Below are 7,767 nucleotides of genomic sequence, written 5' to 3'. Positions count from 1 at the left end.
TTGATGGACCATTGTCTCAATCAACTCATCCACACATAACTCACTCACCCTAAACTTTTCAACTCCACAAGATCTCAAGAATTACCTTAGTTCATTTAGCCTTATCAAAAAATGACATATTTGAGACATTAAAAGCATTGAGAAGTTGCTAATCCATTTCACCCACAAATCTTTATCTTGCTTGATGTTTACATGTCATTTGCTAGCTACCCTAAATTGTTATACCTTTCAAAGTCTCAAGAGTCACACCTCTAGATTCAACATTGTTACCTAAATACATTGGCTTCACACAATACTCCTTTGAAATATATCATACTCATCAATCCACTTATTCCTTCCAAGATGGGGAAGGCCTCAAAAGTGTGGTGTGCTTTTATCTCTTCCTATTCCTTTCCAATCTCTTCACCCACATGGGGCCACTACCACATTCTTTTGAGAACTATTCGTATTCTCAATTTGTAGACAATTTTGCAATTTTGGGGTTTGGGCTCAAGACACATCCTGTAGTCTTTCCATATTGGATCGTTGCAGGTTTTGAAAGTCACTAGAGGGTTTGGGTGGTTTATCCAACTCAAATTTGCCCTTATTTTACAAATGGAACATTTAGTTGGCTACACTTTCTACTTAAGGAGGAGGGAAAATTTGCACAATTAATTAGTGAGAAATAAAATACGGATATGTTTTTGCTCATGTGACCTCTTGAACTCTAACCCTAAACTAACAACTTTTAAAAACACTTGCTTTGCTAGAAAAATAGGGCATAACAAGAACACCCTTAACTTCTCTCTCTCTCTCTCTCTCTCTCTCTCTCTCTCTCTCTCTCTCCAAAGTGCACACACACGTGCGCGTGTGCACACACACACACACACACACACACACACACACACACACACACACACACACACACACACACACACACACACACACACACACATCCCTACTAGTTTTCCACAATTTTGGAAACACTTTAAATATAGATCTTGAAACTAGGGACTCTAAATGAAGTACAAGTTCAACATGGTGAATCTAGTAATGAGGGATTCACTTATGGCTTTGTTTGAAATATTCTAGTTGGCCTTGGAACTTCTTTATAACGAATATGTGTGAAGAAGTATTGATAAATAGTGTTTGAGATTCATTAATTTGCATGTAAAATCCCTCACAATGGATGTTTCACTCTCTTATGTAATGATGAGTGCAAGCATCACTTGACCTATAACTTACTAAACACTACATGTTAATTGATATGGATGCATGAGATCTTTGGAGCGCTCCTCCACTAGTGAAGATGTGTGCTTATGCCAAATTGTTGGTGGTCAATTTGCAAAACTCTAAGCTCATTGAATTCTCAAAACTTGGAGTTACTTTCAAAATGAAAAATGTAGTGTTGTAGAATTTGTATATGGTTATGTATTGTCCATGCTAAGTAGCATTTAGTGCACAAATTAGTGAGATAGTTTGAGAATCTTGAAGAGAGTCATTGGCTGAACCAATGGAGGATTAAATGAGCCGCAAGAGGAAAGGGTTACGAGTTTATCCATCATGTGGTTCTTATCTTGAATGAGAATAGGGCATCGTTTGCCCGATTGCACCACCTACCAAAGTAGTCATCCATGCATGTCATTAGAACCCGTCACCCCTCCATGAAGATTATATGACTTTATGTGCAATTGTTGTGTTGCCATGAGAAAATCCACATTCAATTGTTTGCTTACTTGTAATTCTATGGCATGAGTAGGTACCTAAACCTTGTTCATTTGTTCCATCACATTTGGGCTCAACTTGTGAGATTAAGACATATGCTTGAATGGGGATTGTTTTGAAATGAGGCCCATATCTCCATACATTGAATGCATATGGTGAAGTATTTGGTGAACCGATTTGAATTGGCTTAACTTATTTGAAACAAGTGTACATGGAACACAGTAGAAATTGATGGGTTGAAGCAATTCTTACAATAGGGTAAGGGGACTAATTAAAAGATGGCCTCTAATTCATTTGTAAAGTGCTCCCATATTCAGTGATATCTCTACATGATGTATGAAGATAGTCATTCTTTGACCACTAAAGGTTAGAGTATATCTAAGGCATCTCACTATCACAAGGGTTCCCTTCCTTGCCACAAAATACTGGACCATAGTTCCAAAAACTTGGAAATTTTCATAGCCCTAATGCATTTATGCATCATGTTAAATTCTAAGTATCAACATGTAGTCAATTTGTTTTTGGTCACTCTATGAGGCATCTCACTGTGACAAGGCATCCTTCAAATCAAGCATGAGAAAATGGCTATAGTTTCAAGAACTTGGAAAAATCTTATAGCCCCCCCTGATGCTCTTGGGATCTTATCAAAGTCTAATGTTTTGGTTAGCACCCTTTTTTGTTGGTTTGTCAAGGGTGTATTGGCTCGTAAAACCTCATATCTTTATAAGATGCATATGTATTCAATTGAGCGGTATTGTTGGATCTCCCTTCCGTCGCTGGGAAACGGGCGTGTGAACCAAGCCTAAAAGGGCAGCTAGGATGGGTGCAAATGTACATTTGAAAGCCGAGTCCTACAGTGAACGAACGACGAATGATGATGATGATGATGGGGGGGGGGGGGGGGTAGGGGGGACGAACCTGGGAAGGCGAAAGGGTGCACGCACCTTGCCCCCCCCCAAACACACACACGCACATAAAGACACACAGCTGCCATGGAGCCCCCTTCCCCATTTTTAAGCGTCGGCCCAAGCCAGGGTCTTAAAAACAACAGAGAGCAAAGCTCCTTCTCTGTGGCTCATTCGCTTCCAGAAGTGAAGAAGCTCTTTGGCAGATAGCCTCCCTCCTGGTGAGCATCCCTCTCCCTTCTCTCTCTCTCTCTCTCTCTCTCTCTCTCTCTCTCTCTCTCTCTGTCTGTCTGTCTTTCTGTAACTTCTGTGCTTCTCTGTCTTTGGTTTCTGCAAACTCTGTTACCGGAAGGTCTCCACTTCAAGCTGAAACCAAACAATTGGTTTGCTTTTACCATGCCTGCGTCTGCGTCTGCGTCGATCGGGTTTTTTGCTGCTAGGTCTCGTTTTAGGGTTGTGCCTTGCATTCTGTTGTCGAAATACGAGAAGACTTGGTTTATCTTGTTATTATTACGCGTGCACACGATTTTTTCTGGGGGCCTGGGAGGGCAGGCCTGGTTTGTTTGCGTAGTTGTTGCGCCGTAGTTCTCTAGGAGAGAGAGAGAGAGAGAGAGAGAGAGAGAGAGAGAGAGAGAGAGAGAGAGAGAGAGAGAGAGAGAGAGAGAGAGAGAGAGAGAGAGAGATTGTTTTTTGGTCTAGTTTCCAAAGGCTCCTCACTGAACTGTTGTAGTCAATCGCTGCCTTTTATTACTGTCTGTAACACCTTCCTTGTTCATCCCCTGTGCAGATCACTGGGGCTTGGATATAAGATGCGGAGAAAGAATGCAAAGAAACGGCCCGCTAGCAGAGGTGCAGGTGTGAAGACGCTTTTCTTACTGGATGTTTTCCAGGCTTACGTGCTAGAGCTTGAAGCTGCCAAGCTTTTGAAGCAGTGGGCAGCCGTTGAGGGATCCATTGTTCAGCAGCAGTGTCAATCTGTAAACATTGGCCTAAGCCAGCTGATAGAACTGTATGAGGTGCTTTATGGCAGTTGTACTCGCAGAGTCTGCCCCAGAACCACTCAGGACTCTCCTCAAAGGGCTGTGTGGATCGAGAATGATGATTACTTCCTTAGGAAAGAAGACAGAAAGCCACTCTTCTCTGGTTATGGTGGTTCTTATCAGTCTAATACTTCTGTGCAGAATGATTTTTCTTTCAGTGCGGGAGCCAAATGTGCAAAATACGATTTTTCTGTCAAACAGGATCAGAGGCACAATTGTGATATTATCAACCAGCTTCCAGATGAGCTACTTATGGAGATATTTTCCTTCTTGCCTAGTGCCCGTGATAGATCTGCATGTGCTTCAGTTTCAATGCGTTGGCTCATGCTTCAAAGTCACATGCAACGGAACACTTTCAAGGTCACCCAAAAGCATTCTCCCTTGTTTTCCCAGGAACTTCAATCTACATCAGAAGTTGATCTTAAAGATGGTAAAAGGGTTGAGCGTCAACCACAATGGACTCTTGGTGACCTTTCTCGATGTCTAGATGGAAGGAAGGCAACAGATGTTAGGCTAGCTGCCATTGCAGTTGGGACAGGAGCTCGTGGTGGGCTTGGTAAGCTTTCCATCAGAGGTGGATATTCAGATGTCTGTAGGAAAGGTGTTACTGATATTGGCCTTTCAGCTATTGGAATATGCTGTTCGGCTCTGAAGGTCCTAAATTTATGGGACTGCAGTAACCTTGGTGACAGCGCACTGGCTGCCATAGCAGAAGGGTGCCATCTCCTGGAGAAACTAGATCTTCTCAAGTGTCCTGCTGTAGGAGATTGGGGGTTGCAGTGTATTGGAAAAAACTGCCCTATGCTGTCCTATTTAAACCTGGTTGAATGTGCACTGGTTGGTGATATTGGCTTGATAGCAATAGGTGAGGGCTGCGCCCATTTACAATCTTTAACAGTCCAGAATTGCCCTCTAGTAGGTGATGATGGCATCAGGGCAGTCCTTATAAATTGCAAAAAACTCAAAAAGATGACAGTGGAAGGCTTAAGGATGGGGGATAAAGTCCTGGTATCTATTGGTGTCTATTGCAGGGCATTGGTGAGTCTTAATCTACACAATCTTGATCAGGTAACAGAGGCTGGTTTTACTGCATTCAGCAAGACTCCAGGATTGCCGTTTGTCAAACAATTGTCAATCAGTGGTTGTAGAAGGTTTACAGACAGTGCACTGGCTCTTCTTGGATCAAGCTGCCGTGCCTTAAAGCAGGTCTCTTTTCTTAAATGTGGCAATATAAGTGACCTTGGTTTGTCAGCCTTTGTGCAGGCTGCTTCTCTTTTGGAAGTTTTACATGTGGAAAAGTGCAAACTAATTACTGGGAAAGGCTTGACTGCAGTACTGGCTAGTAAGACTGGTAAGTTGAGGGTAGCAAGTTTCCAGAAATGTGATGGTATTGAAGATCAAAACATGGGACTATTTTTTTCTCCTACTCTCTCACGTGATTCCTCAGTAAAAACAATCAGTCTTGCTGATTGCTCTAATGTGGGGAACAAGTGTTTGGCACTTGTGGGGTTTCTTTGCCCTGATGTGGCAGATCTGGATCTCAGTGGGCTGACAGGATTGACTGATGAGGGCTTGCTGGCTTGCCTTTGTAATGGACGCAACAAGCTCATGAGCGTAAATGTGAAAGGATGTGTGAAGCTCACAGATTGGGCTGTATGTGCCATTGCTCAGCAGTCTGGTGGGTCTTTGAGAAATCTGATATTGGATGGATGTAAGCTGGTCACTGATAAAGGTATTATGGCTGTGGCTAAGCAGTGTAATGTGCTGGAAGACCTGGATATATCTCAGTGTGCTATCACTGACGGTGGGGCGATGGCACTAGTCAATGGTGTAGGCCAGACTCTGATGTCCTTGAATCTGTCAGGTTGTAGAGGAATTACAGACAAAGTTTTGAGGGCTATTGAAGTTGGGTGCCCAGATTTACGGGATTTAAACTTGAAGAATTGTGAACGTCTCACACAGAAGGCAGTGGACAGTCTCAGCTCTCGCTTATGGAAGTGTGATGTTTTGAGTGCCTAAACATCAGACATTCTTCCCAGATTTGCAAGCTGGGAAGCTCAGTATATTTGGTATGTTGGTTGACAGCTTAAAGTTCTTATTGCTATCGGAAGTGTGGCACTTCCCTTTTTCACATGCTACAGTTGCGGCATGGAGATACATGGAGAAGTATGCTAGATAGGGGTTACTCAAAATAGGTTTTTGGGTCCATGAAATGGGCTTTAGCCGTTGTCTTTTATGTTTTCCAAGGCTTGCTATTTTTGCAGGTGCTCACCTGTTTTAGCCATTTCAAATGCTGCTACTCCTTGATGCAGCTTTTGGGATTCGGCAAGCTCTTGCTGTTTTATATGTCATCATTGTGCTGGTTTTTTCCAGGGTTCTGGCTATGTTCAGAACACTTGTTAGCCTATAGCTCATATAATCTGGAACGAAAGATTATGCCTTGGGCTTTGGCAATAGGGGTTACTTTTCCAAGCTCAGTTCTGAAGAAATGTCAGCTACATAGTTTTTCCTGCTCTTGTAGCATGTACACCTTTTGCCTTTTTTGGAAGGTTATGCTTATGAGCACTGTACTGACTGATACCCTAAATAAAGTTCATATGTGCTCTGTGCTTACTCTGATTGCAGTGCTAAGTAGTTCTTACACCTGTTTGAATGCTTACTACCTAAGGTTTCAATTTAGTATTTTGTTTGACTGCATAGTCAAGAAATTTGAAGGCCTTGTAATTTACACTTTCGCTATTTCCTCTTTATGGGATTCTCTAAAGCATGCTTAGAGTCACAAACTAGGACTGAATTTCCGAACCAAACTGCCTATCCCTGTGGCAGGCACCTTACTCCAAACTAATATTGAAAAGAATAGAAAGGCTTCAAATGTTACGGTTGTGGCTACTATGAAATAACATGTTACTTCCAGAAGTGTCCACCTTGAGGTGTATTTGAATCTATGAGGAGTTTACTGCTTGCATGAAGGAAATTTGACATGCATAACTTCTAGTGGACTAATCTCGAGTGGTGAATGAATAGAGATATAATCTATTCATATCATTTGATCACTGTGTTGTTTTTCTAAGTCCCGCCTTTGTCTATTTTTAGTATTTCAAGTTGTTAGACTGTTGTTTGTTACTATTTATGATAGGTGTTTATTTATAGGACCTTGTGATTTTGACTTCAATAGTTGTTTTTTTAATCATACCATTTTAGAAGTTGCCACTCTTAGTAGTTCATGAATGTGGTTAACATTTGCCCTCTCCTGAATGAGTGCCATCTTCTAGCAATTGGTATTGGAGGTGGTGTGTTGTAGCATGGACCATAGATACTGAATGTTGGGACTTGAGTGGGGTAGTTTGATGGAGGACCACTGGTTGTTAGTGAGGCATATACAGCTCATGATGAAGAAGGTGAGGAATGTATTTGGCCTCTATGGGTAGATCTTGGTATGAATGACAAAAGTTTTGTAGAAGATTGTGTTTCATGGGGGTATGCTTGAGTGGTCGGTCTTTCCACAATGATCATGACTTGATGTGTTAGGAGGAGAAATTGCTTGGTGTAGAAGAGTGAAAAATTAGGCTGTTGGATGTAGACATGAAGATTCAAAGCACAAGCTTCAATACTTGCAATTAAAAACCTAGTGTGTAATGGCTTTCAAAGGGTATACATTGAACATATGTTGCTTGACTAGGATATGTCTGATACGAGGCAAGGCATGACTTACTAGCTATGTCCCACATTGGAGGACCCAATTCATATGCAGACCACAGTATAATTAATATGTGAGTGCATGTGCTCACATAGGTTAATGCCTCTAGTTTTTTCTTGTTTAAAGGTTGTGGTAGTAGTGAGGGTACTCTTTCATGGTGGAGGGATAGACATTATTGTTGTGGTTGAGGAAACGTATCACTAAGAAGATTGTAAGGAGATGTAGGGTCAAATAGGTGAACTCGTGAGTATGATATATATTTGATGCGTTGGTCTTCGATTGAATCACCACCACTAATTGAAATGGTTGTTAGTGCATAAGGAATCTTCCTTTATTAAAGTTAAAAAAAAAAACCTTGTTATCAACAAGCTTCTTTGGCACTAGGGTGGTGAATGGAGTAAGGGAAAGAGATGTGCAAGTG

The 7,767-nt window shown here is 41.7% G+C and overlaps 1 pseudogene across 1 annotated transcript; it reads left to right on the top strand.

Annotated features, from left to right (window-relative positions):
• The first annotated feature begins 2,671 nt into the window (after positions 1-2,671).
• On the top strand, positions 2,672-6,262 carry LOC148036647 (EIN3-binding F-box protein 1 pseudogene; annotated as a pseudogene). The gene is made up of 2 exons (XR_015690973.1): positions 2,672-2,830; positions 3,397-6,262. The product of XR_015690973.1 is annotated as an EIN3-binding F-box protein 1 pseudogene (transcript).
• The last annotated feature ends 1,505 nt before the right edge of the window (positions 6,263-7,767 follow it).

Source organism: Lygodium microphyllum, chromosome 5, assembly GCF_053477565.2.
Source record: "Lygodium microphyllum isolate KBCC chromosome 5, Lygodium_microphyllum_v1.1.10, whole genome shotgun sequence".
NCBI classification, from domain to species: domain Eukaryota; kingdom Viridiplantae; phylum Streptophyta; class Polypodiopsida; order Schizaeales; family Lygodiaceae; genus Lygodium; species Lygodium microphyllum.
The sequence above is the reverse complement of the archived record's forward strand: the minus strand, read 5'-3'. Positions and strand labels throughout refer to the sequence as shown.